Here is a 16,865-nt window from a genome sequence, read left to right as displayed (position 1 = left end):
ACTTTGTGGAAGGTTCATTCTCAGCTATTCAAGCAGGTCTAGCACTGATTCAGAGAGGGAGTAGCTGACCCCAGGAGTGAAGAAAGGGTGAAATAAATGGATTGTCTTTGCCACTCCTGTTTGTCCCCTGCTCTCTTGCAGTCAAAACGCTGATAGAAAATTAAGGATCCATATTAGGTTTAGAAGAAAGAGTTAACAGTTAAATAAAGGAAGGTGCATTGTCAGATTCTCCTCTCCTCCCCCCAGTCAGGGTAGAAAACAGTTGGCTGCATTTGTAAAGCTAAATTTCTTAGGCTTGCAGTAATGTATTTGTATGCATCGTGTTTTTGGAACCACGTGAGGATTTATTTTTTTACATGAATTTGCATGCAAATAGAGTACTCCCTTTTGGCTTCTGCAGAGTCGTTCCTTATGTTTGCAAACACTGGCTCAGATGCAAGACGTGCCATTGCCCCATTTTACAGATGAGGAGGCAGTGGCTGGCTGAGAAAGGAGTACTGTTCAGACTGTCATTCAGACGTGGGGGTTTTGGGCAATCTATATCTCGTTATTTAAAACAGGACTGAGTGCCTATTTCTCTATTTTTGCAGGTAACTGAAGTCTGTGTGTCCAAATGACTGCAGCAGTAAGACTGGACAGAGGGAGTGTGTGTCTCTGCATGGACAGGGAGTATTTTAGCAGGAGGCAGATGTGAGAGGATTTAGAGGATATTAGAGAAAAATCCTTGTGCTGGTCAGGCTATTATATGGCTGCTGTAAAATGGCAGACAGGTTAGTGGCTGTAACCACAAGGAAAGAGCACGCATCACAACTGCAGCCCCTGCAAGGAGGCAGGGCTGTGCTCAGTGCCCCAGCTTTTTTCTGGGGTCAGCTCCAGAGGGTTCTCCTTGTGGACCATGTGGGTTTTAGGAAGGGCAATTCTTGGAGCAGGCTCGTGATGGAAGGGGAGACTGATGCACAGGGAGGGTGGTGGAGAAAGAGGATTATTATCATGTCTCTGCACGGGGCAAAGGGTGAGAGAGACTTGAAACAAAGGGTTTGGAACATTTTGACCATGGAGATTTGTGGGAAGGAGGGCCCCAGTCCTGCTGGGGGTCTGCTGAATAGTGTCTGCCTCCGCAGTGACCCACGGAAGGGAAGAGCCCCTTGGAAATGCCGGTGCTTTCCTTCCCTCCCTCCTGTGCTCCCTTCTGGAGCAGAGCTGGTTCCACTTGGTCATGCTCAGTGACTTCCTGAGCTGGGCTGGTGAGGCCAAGTGCCAGCACGAGCTGTCTGGGGCGAGCGTGGCAGAGCTGCTTGCTCCGAGTGCAGTCAGCACAGAGGCTGCCGAGCCAGGGCCCAGCAGCAGGGTGTGCAAATGAGAGACAGCCAGAGGTGTGACTTACCTGGGCACTGGGAACTCACCCTTGCCTGCTTAGGGTGTCTCGCACATCCCATGTACTGCTAGAGCCATCCCCTGGGGGGTGATACACTGCCCTGCTGTCAGGATTTGCCATGCCCTAATGGCCTTCCTGTACATATTTATTGTCCAGAACATCCAGAAGTAGGAAATATCTACTGTGATGGCAGACACACAATGGGAACAGAGGCAGCCAAATTTAACCAGCTTACACATCGTATCTGCTGCCATCTGGCCCTCTGTTTCCTTCAGAATAGAACTGGCAGTGCCCAGAGAGAGCTCTTGAGAGTCACCTTTGCACCTGGAACATTCTAAGCTGGTGTGGCCTGTCTACCTTCAACACACTTGAGATGTTTATTTTTTTATAGAGAATTCCCAGTCTTGTCTGTGAATTCTGTTTCCTGAATGTGGGGTTTTTTTGTGGGTTTTTTTTTTGTTTGTTTGTTTGTTTTTTTTTTTGTTTTTGTATTTTTTTGCTGAACATGTGGATTTTTAGGTATACAATAGCATTCAGTAATACATTGAATTCTAAAATTGGGACTGTCGAGAAGCAATGAATGTAAATGCTTTTTATGTAATACTGCATTAACCTTGCAGACTTAAATGGTTCAGTGAGGAGTTACTGGTCACAGTAGCTGTGAATAAACTCATGTATTCTTCTTTTCATATTGGTTCAGGTCCCTTTCCTGGCAGAAGCTGGTCTTTCTGTGAGCCCGTGGAAAGTTCTTGAGCAGAGAGTTCTCCATACCTGCTGCTGATAGCAGGTAGTATCATGCTGTTTTCTTGGGAAATGCATTTTGGATGCTATTTTCTAGAATAAACAAGTTTAAGTGGCCAAGAAATAAAATAGATTCCTCCCACTTCTCTCCTTCCCCCATGTGCTCATAATAAGTGGCTGAAGTGAAAAAAAGGTAAATGGTTGATTCTCACTCCTGCAAATGGTCAAGAAAATTACAGAGCCAGCAAAATCAATTTTCAGGTTTAATAGTCCACCAGCCCAAGGAATTCTGTGCAGTACTCCCTGGGGTCTGGGTAGGTGTCTCATCTCTGAACTTCTGTACGGAGGAGGCATGTTGAAAACAAGAAGTTTTTGGTGGGGCCACATGCTCCAGGAGGTTTGGGATCAACAGGAGGTGTGTGGTTTGTTTGCTCTCATACTGGTTTTGGGCAGTAGCTTTGACCAGTGGCTTTGGTGGGAGGGGGTGAGGTGCTCCTGAAGCTGGTTTTATATTGCTTTGTGAAGAGCTGAAGGGGACAGGTGCTGCTCTCCTTCCATGGCATCCTTATGTAGGAAGAAGAATTTGGTTTATTACTTTGCCAGCCTGTTGTGAGAGCTCTCTGCAATAACAGATTTTTGAGGAAGCACCCTTGGGCTAAGCAGGGCAGGCCCTGTGTGCCGTGGGATTTATTTCCTGCAGGATGTGATCCTGTAAGAGGCTCCTCCTGGCTGGACTGGGGTGACAGTATGAGCCCACTCTGTCCCTGCATGGTGCCTCCAACTGACCACAGAGAAGGCTTGGTGGCTTTGGATGGGACTGTGAGGCAGAGGAAGGCAGGAGGCTTTAGCAGAGACTCCTGTGAGGATTTTGGCTGGTGGAGGGAGAACGGACCTTTCTCTGCACTGGGGGTCAAGTGGTGGGGTAGTGAGGAGAACAGCCCTGATGGGCAGGAATGCTGCCTGTCAGAATGACTACTCTGCACATCCACTTAAAAGTAATTTTCTGTGTGCCACCCTGAAATTCGTCTGGCAATTAAATGATAAGGTTAATATGTTACATGCACGGAGGCCAGAAAATTTGGAGGTAGTGTTGCCATAGCAACTGTATCTCCGCCCTCCTGGGCATAGGCATCCCTGTGGGGTCAGCCAGGGCGCGGTGCTGGGGGTGGGAAATGCCGCCAGCGTGGTAGCAAAGGGGTGGGAAAAGTCATAAAAATGTAAAAATAAACCCAACTCTTTGATCTCGTTGTGTGCTGTTGGTGGAAGAGCAGTAAAAGGTGAAGCTCCTCTCCATTGTGTGTGTCAGAGGGAGCACTGCAGTGCTGCCTCGGGGTGTGCCAGGGAGCCTGTGCCTTCGGGAGGGCAGGGCTCAGCCCTGGCTTCAGCTGCTCTGCTCTGGGGATGCTGGATTAACAGGGAAAAGGTGTCTCCAGGTCAATGCCAGTGTCCTCCTTCAGCTCCTACAGCTAAAAGAAGACACCCTCTCCAAAGAATATATACTCCAACAGTCAAATACACTCAAATAACACCGTGCCTTGAAGGGAACCCAGAAGGGTTCTCTTGCTCTTCCAGAAATTTTGAAGCCATTTAATTTAAGTCTGAGAACTACAGAGCGCTTGCTTTTGTACACAGGTGTGTTTGTGAGCACTTCACTGGTGCCACGTGGCTGTGCATCCCTTTGGGAGGGGGCAGCTGAAGGTCTGCTCTCTCCCCTGGCCCTGTCACCAGGAGCAGCAGGGTGCTGTCACCTCTGGGGACCATGAGTCCTCCTTCCTCTTGTCTGCAGTGTCGCTGCCTGTGGCTCCAGTGTGTCCAGGTTTTGTTAGTGCAGATGATTTTAGGCTGTTAGAAACCCCTGTGACGAATGGTGTAGCTTCTCTTAACTACAAAACGTAAAAGGATTTTTGTGGCAAAACCAGAAATGATGAGTTGGCTTTCCCTGCTTTAATGAACTAAGTGTTCAAACCTCAGTAGCGTTGCAGAGATTGTGATTCTTGTTTCAGTCTCCAAGCTTCACTCCTGACTGATCTCTGGGTCTATTGTTTTGCCTTTGAGAAATGGTTTGGTTTTCTGTTGCTATCTTTTCAAAGTAGATCTGTGCTTAGGTATTACCACAAAAAAACACGTAATCTTTTAAACTGAAAAAAACGTCAGCTGGTTGCTGGCAGATACCTCTCATCTGGGAAAGGCTCTTGGCTCATGTGCTGGGTATCCCTGCTGAGATAAAGTGAGCAAATGAAGCACTTATGAAATGTGTTAGAGCTTCTCCCCATAGTATGCAAACGAACTGCAAATAATCTGTGTTCCTGCAGGAAGTCCTTTATGAAAAGCAAAGGGATGGAAAAGGCAATGGAGGGCCTTGGCACTGGTGAGGTTATTTACATGGAGGGCAGGGTCTGTTTGCTGTGTGGTTGGGCTATGATAACTGAAGTCTGCTTTCCCTGGAATGTTGTGGCTGTCAGAGGCAGGAGATGAAAGACCTAGAATGATAAAGTGGTGCATCTCAGAGCATTTTATTTTATATTAAAGCTTTTTTTTTTTTTCAGCAAATGCATACCAAATGCCAGAGGGAAAGCCTATTGTGTTACCAGACTAATGTCAAAACATGCACAGAGATGATGGAATTGTGTTGTTGTACTGAGATGTCATCCTAATATCACTTTGGTTTATTTGAATAAATCCGTGTATTTGCCAGTGGTTCATAAGAATCTGACATAAGGATCCTCGCAAAGGTACATGATGACCATGCCCTGAAAGGCAGTGTTTATGGAGAAAGTGCTTTCTATGCACTGTTGTTCAATGTTGAAACATGTTTCTTCAATTTACCTTCCTTTATTTTTAAGGTGCATAATAACTTGGTGTAGCTTTGGAAACTCAGGGCAGATGTAATTTAAGTGGATTAATCTAACTACACACAATACTTTGCTGTTGGATGCAGCAGTAGTTGCCATAGCAACTGCAGGATCCCAAATTGTTATGATACCTCCAAGAAACAGGTTGTCTTTTGGAAGAACTGCAAGCAATTTAACTTCATTCTACAGTAGCCATAGCTTTAGGGGATAAATGATATCTCCAAATGTATGCTTCTCTCCATGTGGGATCTTCATGGTTCATGGTTCATTTCAATGATGACATTTTTTCATTTTCCTGTTATTTTTTTTGGTCATAATTATTTTTTTCTGAGCTGAAGGAATAGAATATGTTTTAAACTGCTCATCATTATTAGTTCGGTATACCATGATAGTGTCTAATGAATCTTACAAACTTTGAGATCTTCCTGCCACCACTTAAAAAGAGAATAAAACCAGGGAGAAGGTCAGTGGCAATTTTTCCCTCTGGTTGTTTTATCATCCAATAATGTATTCCAAATGGAGATGAATTTACCTTCCTAACAGCCATGACCAAAGTACTGTTCCTGCTTCACAGGTGGGTGAATTGTTCCATTGAGGAGTTAACAGAGTTCTGTAAGACTGAAGATGACTCTGTTGAGAGGTGGGACTAGGTCTCATGAGTGGTTTGGAGAATCATGAACTAGTCCCTGAAAACAAAATTTTTCATGGGAGGTGACAAAACAAAGCATGGATTTTCTTGCAGCCATGTCCTGCTCCTGCAGACAAATCAATATAAATAACCAGCTGTATCAAGGGTAGTTCACTTGTGTACAGTATTTGGTTCAGATGGTCTATTTCTGTGATTCCAGATTTATTTTCTTTCTTTTCTTTTAGAAAGATTGTGGTAATGTGTCCCAGTTCCTGAGAGAGTTGGGATTGTTGAGCCTGGAGAAGAGAAGGCTCCAGGAGACCTGGAGTGCCTAAAGTGGCTATGAAAGAGCTGGAGAGGGACTGTTCAGAAGGCAGGTGACAGGGAAAGGGGAAATGGCTTCCATCTGCCAGAGGGCTGGGTGAGATGGAATTTTGGGAAGAAAGTCTTCCCTGAGGGACAGGTTGCCCAGAGAAGCTGGCTGCCCCTTCCCTCTGGTGTTCAAGGCCAGGTTGACGGAGCTCTAGACAACCTGGGATAGTGGAAGGTGTCCCTGCCCATGGCAAGGGGTTGGAATGAGATGATCTATAAAGTTCCTTCCAACCTAAGCATTCTATGGTTCTGTGAAGTCACGTTATAGATCACTTGGGGAACTAAAATGTGTCTGTGAAAACAGAAATCAAGAGAGATTCTCAGTTCCTATTAATAACACATGCAGGGGATCTACACACATTCAGGTTAACTCTTAATGGGTTCATTTTCTTAGGATTTGTTACTTGGTTTGTGAGGCCAAAGAGTCTTAGTTGTGCTCCAGGATGTCAGGGAATGCATAGGAACAAAAGAAAATGGTTTTGTCCTCAGACCACCTCCAAAGTGAGCCCAAGACAAGGGGTTGCAGATGGGCGTGTGTGAGGACTGATAAGAAGGCTGGTCTATGGATGTCTCTCAGGAAAGATGCTGTTTAAGTGCTGACAAGCTGTTTGTTTGCATGGTGGTTCAGGAGACTTTGAAGGCTGGCTCGAAGACAAACAACAAAGGCACTTTGGAGGTGGCTGTTGGGAGCTCTCCCTTGCAGGCGTGGCAGCAGGGGGAAAGCACAAAAGGGATTTTGTTGGAAAACACAGAGTGTAGGCTAGGGACATGTTGGGGAGCAGAAACTCTCTGTAAAACAGACCTTTATCAACTCTTCCTCTTATTTATCCAACTTGCAGTGAGGAGCAGTCTGTGGGTCCCCCCCGGAGGTGGCTGCATTTTGAAAAACTCACAAAGGTGGTATTACTGGCTTTCCCAGTCTTACTCCCTGATAAAGCCCTGTCTTATGTGAGTGGCTGGCTCTTTTCCTTCTCCAGGAAAAGGGCTGGGATGCCATACCTGCTGGGAATAGCTCAACCAGGATCCTGTACCAGGGCCTAGACTGCCAACTGCAGACCTTAACCGAGTGGCAATGACTTGTGGAAAGGTGGATGCTGAAAAGCAGCCACTTTCTGGTTATTTGAGTCCTAGTGGTATCTGGGACTTGGGAATTCTGAGACCTAGCTGTGCATCTTTACAAGGAGTTTGTATATCACTGCCAGCCTTAAGCGCTCAAAATTCATGAGTTATACCTCAGAATGTTCATGGGGATGTTTTTGGGTCTTTTTGGGGTTTTTTTTCAAATTTTTGGATGTGTTATCTTTATGAGCTTTGTTACCTGTTGCAAGGTTTTATTTGCAACTGAGAATTGGAAACTTATTTTTATGGTAATGTTCTTTTTTTGTGCAGAGCCTAGATTTGGGTGAGTGGCGTGCCTGCAGGTTCTGAGGCTTCCTGGAAGCACCAGCTGCTGCAAGACTTGGGATGAAACTGCAGGAGTGTGCAGTGCTGCTGGGACAAGGAGGCCTTTTCATCCAGCATCCTTTTGGGTCGTGTGGGTATAAAATGGGGCTGAATTAGTCTTTTCTTCCCTCCTGACATTTGGCTGGGTGGGAGGCTGATTCCTCATAGGTTTTAATATGGTGTTTGAAAGCATAATTTTCTCTCAGTTTTACATGTAATTTGCCCATATTATTGCTATAATATGTGTTTTATTCCTCTTGAGGCTGTACAAGTCTTCAGGATACTCTTAATATGGATGGTGGGAAATGGGCTGTTTGCAAATTAGTAACAAACTATAATAATTACTTTGCTTTCCCCTTGAAATGCTAATCTGAAGCTTTGATGACCACAAAATTCCCATGTAAAGCCACACAGATCTTCAGCTGCATTTGTTGGATCTATTTAGATCCCTGCTTGGTGTCTAAAAGAGGCAATAACTCTGCAAACATCTCTGGCCACTTCCTCCCACACATTGCTCAGTGTGGCTCCCGTCTGCTTGGATGTCTATATACAGCACAACTGTAGGTGTGAGTTTTTGTGGTTTGACCTGTTTCCATAAGTTAAAGTTGCTAAGGATGGCCACAATGGTAATTTAATAGGAAATGCTGAGCTAGTGGGGAATTTTCTAGAAATATCTGCAATGAAAATATTGAGCATTTGAAAATTAATGGGAAAAAAATATACATTTTGAGGACTTGAAGACACGAAAGGAAAAAGAGTTTGTAAACTAGTGCTAATCTTGGTCACTGTTGTAGAAATTAATGTTTAATAATGGTAAAAAAGTTTGTGGTAATATTAAAAACTCTCAATGTACAATTCTTGAAGTGATTCCATCCTGTCCACTCTAAGTCCAAGCCTCTGTTTGGCTCTTCCTCATGGACTGCCCTAGTGCCATCTCTAGAAGGCAACTGGAAGACCTCAGGTCCAGCTCTGTCTCACAGCATCTCCAAAGATTTTTTCCTCCTTTGCTCTGAAAGCAGAATCCCAGTGCAGACAGGCTGAGTCCAAGGACTACTCCTCAGCAGCCATCAGCCCTTTTCTGTGGGCTGGAGGAAATGTCAGTGAAATGTAATGTGTTGGCTTCTCCTGGAGCACATAAGGTGAGCTGGTTATGTGAGTGGCCTCTCCTGTGCCAAACTTCTACAGCTGGTGGCTGGATTATCTTTGCTTTCTCCTAATCCCTTTGAAAAATTTGAGTAGATTCTCTTTTGACAGCCACTGCTGCTGCTGCTTCTCTAGTAGAAAGCCATTTCAATATCCCTGTTACTGTTTTTGGGCCCTGCCACCTGGATGGAACCAGGGGGAAAGGCATAACTGGGAGGAAGGAGGTGCCAGCAAGGGAGCAAAGGAGAAGGCTCTTGAGGAGAGCCGTGCCACCCTGCACCCTCATTCATTGCTTTGGCTGAGCTAAGGGCTGCAAGAGCCACGTGGGAGAGAGCAGCTGCCCACACAAACATCACCGTGCCAGGGCTTTTCACCCCTTGCTCTGTATTTAACATCTGCTAGCAGGAGAAGCAGCTGCGGGGATGGAGATGCCGAAGTGTGAGCCAAAGCTGCCCTGGGGGCAGGGATGCTCCGGGATCGGTTACAGCCTTCCCACCCTCCGAGGAAAGCAAACAGGGAATAAAGGTCACGCAAGAAAGTGAGGGTATCATCTTAAAGGGAGCCTCTGCTACACAGGATTGTCTCGTGCAGTGCTGCTGAGCATCTTGAAAAGCAAACCAGTAGCATTAGGGTGGAGGAATTCCCACTGCATCCCCCTCCTCTGAGATCAAAAAGGCAGCAGCAGTGCAGCCTGCATGAGAACAGAGCCTGTGGAGGAGAGCTGCCACGAGGGAAAGCTGCTCTCTGAAGATGCTTGAAAAATAAACAATGGCACATCAGCACAGTGTGAGGGGGTTACCTGGGTCTGGAGAAACCATGTGTGCTTGGGGTAGTGAGAGCCTGCCTTCCCTTCCTCTTGAATGGCAAGGACTTCATTTCCATGTTCTTACCAGACCTGGGGCAGCATTTCTAGGAAAGGCAGTTTGGTAGACGGAGATGCATGCAGTGTAGTGCTTCAGGGATTGCTTTCTGTCTTCTGAAGGCTGAAATGCCCCAGCACAACCCATCTTGCAGTGTGCCCTGGGGAGAAGGACGTTAATGGGATGTGCCAGCAGCATTTTCCTATCTAGAACGTGTGATGGAAAAGACTGGGAGAACTCGAGGTTTTTCTGTCCCCAAATTCTTGGCATTAGCCTGACCTCTTTCTGCACCTGACAAAACTTCTCTCAGTGGGCTGGTTTTAGTGTAATGACATGATAGTTAAGGAGACCAGAGTGGTGAACGGTCCCTGAAAGACACACTGGTGTGTGCCAGGTGCCTGACAGGATGTGTACAGGGCTGTTTTTCCCCCTTGCTCTGTCTGGGTTTCCCAGGAAGCTGTTTGCTGCACGTCTGGTGCTGCTGACCCACCGCATGGGAAGCCTTGAGTAATCCCACACTGCTCTGAGCATGTTTGAGAAGTTTTGTATGACAAGATCGCTGAGTGTCCTGCCCTTTGCTCTGCCCCCTCTCGTGTTTGTCACATCTAATAATGGACAGAAATGTGGTGTGTGCCACTGAACACGGGGAATTTGTTTGTATTCCATGTTTGCCACAGCCTTTTAATTTGAGGAGGGAGCGTGGGAGCAGGGAATGGCTAAGAGCACTTCTCTTTGGTAGCTCTCTGCTGTAGGCTAGGTACAGCTCTTAGGGAATGATGTGAACTTGAGCTGAAGTGTTGGGTTTAGAGTGGCAGTGGTGTCTGGAGGGGCAGTGCTAAGTGCTTTAAAAGTGCTGTATCTGTTTCAGGGCTTGGTGAAGGGTGGTGAGATAAGCTGCTGTCTGTGCTCTCTTATCTGGGTACGGGTGTCAGGCACTGCAGTTTCCAAGGAGGATGTTGCCACATTTTATTTTGCAAGGGAAGTGCTGTGGAAAGATCACTCAGGTTGTCTCCAGCCCTCAGCCTAGGCAGGGGCTCATTCACACTCTGAGCTGTGCTTGTGCTGCTGCCAGGTGCTGGACTGCCCTGCTGCAGCCAAAGTGGGCTTTTGTCCCTAACCTTGGTGCTGGTACATCTTGGGCTTGTTCCTTGCAGAGATCCCATCTAGTTAGGTAACAATAGTAAGGTGTAGAAGTGCAGGAGAATGCTAAATTGTTAAATCCTGATGATTTTTCCATGCTTACATATTTGGTTGTTGAATGTGTGTATCTGGCCCTAATTTCTGTGCACATGCTTTCTGTTCCTAGATGTAGCAGCTGTTGTTCCAACAACCACCTCCCATCTTTTCTCCCTCCTTTTTATTCCTTTCTTGCATGTTTAAAACTCAGTGAGTATGTAAGGACACTGTTGTTAGGTTGAAGACTTCAACTGTCTTCATTGCCTAGTCCAAGGGAAAATGGGACTGGTATGGCTGGGATTGGCAGGAGAGGAAGGCATACATAAGAAATTATTTCTCATGAAAATATTTCTCTCTCCTTTTTCCCTCCTTAGCCTGTATAAAAGGGGATGAGGTATACTTTTGGATACATGTGAGTATTCAGCAGTCAGCAGGGAAGAATCCACAAGGCAAATAAAGTCCCTGACATATCAGAAAGGAATCTGCCTTGTTCTGTAGACTTTGTAAGAAATGTGAGATCTTAAATGGGACATGGAAATTAGGTGAATTGTGCTGCTAGGATAACATTTTTGAGAAGCATCTGGTTCAGGATTGTACAATGTCTAGCATGGGTGCTTCCTGGGACAGTTCCCCATCCAAAGCCTGGTTCCATTTGCTTTATGTCAAGCCCCTTCCAGGAACATATTGCAGAGATTTCTGAAATGATGACAGTCAGACAAGAGTGGGACTGTGGAGCATGAGAGCTTTGTCAGCAAGATACTGCACCCAAGTGAAGGAGCCCTGCTGGCAGGGTAATTTCACTGCTGCTGGGTCCTGGCCAGCGTTTCCAAAGGAAGTTTTGTGTGCAGGAGGAACATCCTCTGGGATGGCTGAGGGCAGGATACATGCCAGGATTAGTGCTGCTCATGGGTAAAAGCTGACAGTTACCTATTATCCAGAATATTTTAACAGTATCTTTAGGGTATTTTTTCTGAGACACACATTTTTGGATTACTGTTCTTATCTTTATTTATGTTTTCGTAAGCATTCCCAATATCCTTCTCACTTCCAGCTGGGAAATAGAAATGCAACAAGCTTTTATTTATTTATTTGTTTGTTTTTTATTTTGCCTCATGTGGTTGTTGTGGGCTTTGTTATCTCTGCTGCACTTTGTGTCCCAATAACTTCTGAATTCAAGCAGTTTAATTGCAAAAATGAAGAAACAGAAAAACACCACACAAAAGCACCTATTTTACAGTGTCCATGAACATCTGCTAATGCAACATTTGCCAAATGTGTGGGGAAGTTTGTAGGGAAAGGAATGTCATTCATGGTCCAAGCTAGGTATTGCAAGTAGCTTCCCCTTCAGATTTCTGCCTTTCACCATCAGAGCTGCTGGGCTCAGGCACAAGCTTCTGCACTGGGCCAGCCTGAGTCAGGGATAATCTGCCTTCACTTCAAACTGAGATTCTTCTTTTTTTCTGGATGATGTAATTTTTTTTTTTTCTCTTCAAGAATTGGATCATTAATTTGGAATTTAAAGCCTTTCAATAAAGGGCAGGGGGAGGGAAAGTTTGAAGCTGTGAAGGTGCTGAGGCACTGGAACAGGCTGGCCTGAGAAGCTGTGGCTGAGCCATCCCTGGAAGTGCTGGAGGCCAGGTGGCTGAAGGTGAATATTTGACACAGCCTGTACAGACAGAGCCCTGTGTAACCCAGGTCACTTTGGAGGGGAGGAGACAGCTGCTGCCAGATCTGCTCTCTGGTTTGAGTTGCATGGTGCCCAGTTCTTACACTAATATATGATCACATTCACTTTGTTGGCTTTGGTGTTACCAGCAAAATGTGTCAGGCATTTTGTGGCAAGATGACCTTGGTTTGACAAAATCTGTGGGGTTTTTTTCAAACTGTGCTCTTTCTGCTCAATGTTTATGTGCCCTGTGGATGCACATGGATTATACTCTGTAAAATTATTCTAATGTTGAGTGTGGATAGGATGAGCAAAGAAAGGCTTTGAAGCAATGTCTTGTGAGCTCATCAAAGCCTGGTAAAGTGTCCATTTAAAAAAATAAGGTAAATTGTAGACATTTTATTCCAATTTGGGATGAAACTGTATCAACATTTTAACATTTTCCATGGTGGCTGGAAAGTCTTGTTGACCAAAGAAAATGGCCTAAGTATGATGGCATTGTTACTTTGGTAGGAAGAGAAAGAAAATTAACATTAAATCAAAATTATTTATTACTTCAAAGACCTGATGATCTAGTGCATCATCAAAAGGAACTTAGTGAAAGACCTCTTACATAAAATTAACTCTCTGAATCTGTCTCTTAAGGGTAGTTTGGGGAAGTAAAGCCACTAAGTGAGGGTGGCTGTTAGCAGCCAGTTCCCATGTCCTGGCTTGATTGCATTGCTAATTGGGGTGCAGGAATGGGACAGCCTTTCCCTGGGAGTTGAGTGAGACCTTTGTGCACCTTTTTCTCTGTAATACACTTCAGCCTTTTGAAAAGTAGCTTTTTTTTTTTTTTTTTGAGGAAATATGGATTTTTGGTTTGCGTTTTGAAACTTGTCTTCTCTTCCAAAGGAAGACTTGGCACTGTGAACCTGCTAACTCCAGCAGGCATCCAACACGTGCTTTGGAGAAGGTGATTATTCCCTGTCACTGGGGCAGGTGTCTTCCTGTGAAGATTTTGGTGCCATTAAGGAGTGATGTCCTAAAGGGGTTTGTATTTTTAGCAGCTGTGATTTATGTCCTGTGGGCTCTGTCTTTAAATCATGCCTCAAAGAGGGATAGGTTATTTTACAGAGAAACCCATAAAGTAATATATGCTTCTGGTGTGACTTTCTTTAAAGCTGTGCATTAATTCCTGAGAACTGAGGTCAGCCTGCCTGTGCTGAGATCTGCAGAATGACATTTCCATACTGGGGCTTATTTCATGCTGATGTGAGAAGCAGGAAGTAATACTTACCATATGAAGATACATAGTACTATTAATAATAATGATAACAACCAATTACTACTAATGCAGTGCATTTTAAAAATTATTATTTTTTTCATTGTCTCAGAGTACTTACGAAGACCTCCAATCTACAGAAAAAGTAATGGAAGTGTTAATGAGAATTCAGGTTTTGTGGGGATCAGTGTCAGCCTCTGGTACATGTCAAACCACTTGCTGGGAGGCTGCTGCCTTTGGGCTTCTTGCTTTTGGCCTGGAGGTGTACTTGCTCTGCTGCTCTGGGTACCCCTCTGCAGGGTGGGCAGGCCCCTGAGTTTTCCTGTCTCTCCTCAGCTTCTGTAGGTAGTGATGCAGCTCAGGCTGAGAGTGCAGAGGAGGTGGCTGATCTGGGACTTCACTGAAATATCTCCTCCACTCCCCAGTACCCCATGCAATGTCATAATTTCCAGATCTCCAGTCTGCCCAGGACAGAAACCTGCTTCTGTGGTGAAGGTCTGTAGGTAAGTTGCAGACACTAAAGCTCAGTGATGTGTCCTCAGCAGCGCTGGCCAGGTGGTTCTGATTTGGCAATAGAGCTCAGTTCATTGGGGTGTAAGAAAATGGTGACAAATCTCTGATGGCAAGACACTTATGGAGGAGTCTAAGAAGGCTGTACTTTTTTCATGTGTGACTATGGAGGCATGCTTTGATATCAGAGAATTGCTTTATAAATGAAGTTGTAAGAAACATTTAAATGTCAAGTATCCTTCATCTCGTTCATTCAAGCGCAGAATATTTATGAGGATACTCTTAATAAGGCATCTTTGCCTCTCTGACAGAGACTGGACTTAGGCAGAGTATTTTAGAGTGGAAAAGACTAAGAAAGTGAGAAAAGGATGTTTTCAATGAGTTACTTTGAATTTCTCTAGCATGCCCTTTTCTTTTAAGGGTTTTGTGAATTGCTCTGGCAATTTGCTAAGTATTAAAGGGAACAATGAACAGGGCCCTCTTTTTACAAAGACAAAGAAACAAAGATTTGAAGATTTTTCAGTTTGCTTCAAAAATAGCTTGATGAAGATGGACATTATAGCAAATGAAATATTTAACTAGAGTGACCCTCACTGAAGTGATGTCAAGGGTAGTAAGTAATACAATTGTCACATTGTATGTAATCACTCCTTTGTAAGCTACTGAGGCACAATTATTTTAAGTAAATTGAAATGTCTAATAGGGACAATGCCATTCTTCTTTAGCTAAAAATAGTAACATGAAATACTTATTTGATCTTTAAAATGTTTCAGGCTTTTAACACCAAGATTGGATAATTTCACTCTTTTGGTTTTGGTTTTATTCTTTTTAGCTATTCTTTGCTGTGAAGCTTTCTCAGAATACAAGTATTTACCAGTTCCCTCTAAAACAATGAAGTTATTAACCACTTAAGTTGATTTTCTCCCTGAAAAGATTAAAGAGGTTTCATTTTTTGAATGGCACTCTTGAGATTTGGCTCAAGTGTTTGTGATTTGGAATAGCTGCAAAATTGTTATAGGAAATATGACTCAAGAAAAAGCTTCTAAAATGCCCCCACATCCAGGAAGCAGTTTCAGGTCCTGAGTTTCTCTTACTGATGCAGACAGCAAACGCTGCCCTCCTTGTTCTGGAGTGGCAGTATGGCCTTGTGCACAGCCCTTGGGCTCTCCTTCCATCTCCAGGAATATGTCAGGGAAGATGTCAGGCAGGTGCCACAGGTGTCAGCACGGCCAGGGTTTGCTGTGAGAGCCCCTGAGGAAATGCTTGTGGTGGAGTCTTCCCTCCAGACCTGCTCTTTAAGCTGTGCTGTCTCTACCCCCTTTGGATGAGATTTGCAGGAGCTGACCTAAACAGCTCTCGAACTCTGGGCTTTGCTGTTATGTGTGGCACCCCAAATCCTTTAACGCTGATTGTTGTATTTCAGCCTTGGAAAGATTTTATTCTTTTCCCCAAACACGCACAAAAATACTGTTGAAAGTTCCACTCACTGTCAAGGCTATTGGTGCTTCCAGTTTGCTGCCAGGGGTGCAGCCCAGCAATATTTTAGATGGATCAAGGAGCTTGCCCAATTACTAGTTAATTTTCTCCTTAGATGTTCAAAGACAAGTCCTCTTGTAGTACATCAGCATAATTTAAAAATATTTTTCCTAATTATTAATTATTCTAAAGCTCTGTTTGCTTATGAAGCTGTTGCTACCTTTTTGAATCCAATTATTTATAAGTAATATAAATAATTGTTGCACATGTTCTTGAGGGAACCAAGCCCTTTAAGTCAGACACTGACTGGTGTTTTTTTTTTTTTTGGTCCATTGCCCAGTGTCAGTGCCTGTGATACTGCCTGAAAACTCTTACAGTAAATTTCCTGAACATACCCACAGAGGGCTGGAAAACAATGTTGTGTCACAGATGGATTTACCAGGGTCTAACCAATCGTGCTGCCCTTCTCCCTTTGGCAGCAGGAATCAGAACTTTGACGTGTGACTGTAAAAGAAAGAAACATCACTGCCTGAACTTGAAAAAGGGGAAAATCTTAGTGACAATCTTCATAGCATTTGATAGTTTCTTTCCTCAGGGCCCCATCACCAGTGGAGAGGTGCAGTGCCAGCCTGCAGAGCAAGTTCTGTCGCCTCAGCAGAGTCCCTTGATGTCCACCATCTGAAGGAAGGATAGGAGCTGCTGCATGTGCTCAGTAGAAGAGATTTCCCTGTAAGGATCTTGGGGAATGTGTGGACCAGCAGCCCTCCCTGAACCCTTGCCCTTGCATGGTGGCCCTTTTGTGAGTGCTGTTTTAAGTTAGCATGGGCCTTGCAGCTCAGGTGGAAGTCTCTTCCCTGATGAGTACTGAGCTGGCAGCTTCTGAGCCCTTGTATCAGAGGGGAGGTGCTGCTGAGTGCCCAGACTGGGAGTGTCTGCTCTTTACCTGTGCCCTGCCTGTGGCAGCCCCCGCAGAAGGGGCTGGGGGCTTTGTGGGACTGGCTACAAAGGCCAGTGCCTGACCTTGATGGGCTGAACAAAGCCAGATCCTCTGCTCTCTTAGTGTGACCCTGACTTAACAGGGCACTTCTAAGCCCTGCCATCCTGGTTCTGACAATGTCCTGACTAATCAGATTAACCCCAAACCTCAAGCTTATACTTTCTCCTCATGGGTAAAGAATACCATTTTTCCTGAGAGAGATTATTTTCCAATACCCATTTATGGGCATGAGTTGAATAACTACAACCAGTTACAGTTTCATCATGTAGAGAACAGCTACAGAGAACATCTCATCAGAGAGATGAGCTGTTGAGGTGGAAATTGTTAGATAGCAGTATCATTTGATTGAAGGGCAGTATGTG

Source organism: Haemorhous mexicanus, chromosome 14, assembly GCF_027477595.1.
Source record: "Haemorhous mexicanus isolate bHaeMex1 chromosome 14, bHaeMex1.pri, whole genome shotgun sequence".
NCBI classification, from domain to species: Eukaryota; Metazoa; Chordata; class Aves; order Passeriformes; family Fringillidae; genus Haemorhous; species Haemorhous mexicanus.
Note: the sequence above shows the minus strand (reverse complement) of the source record.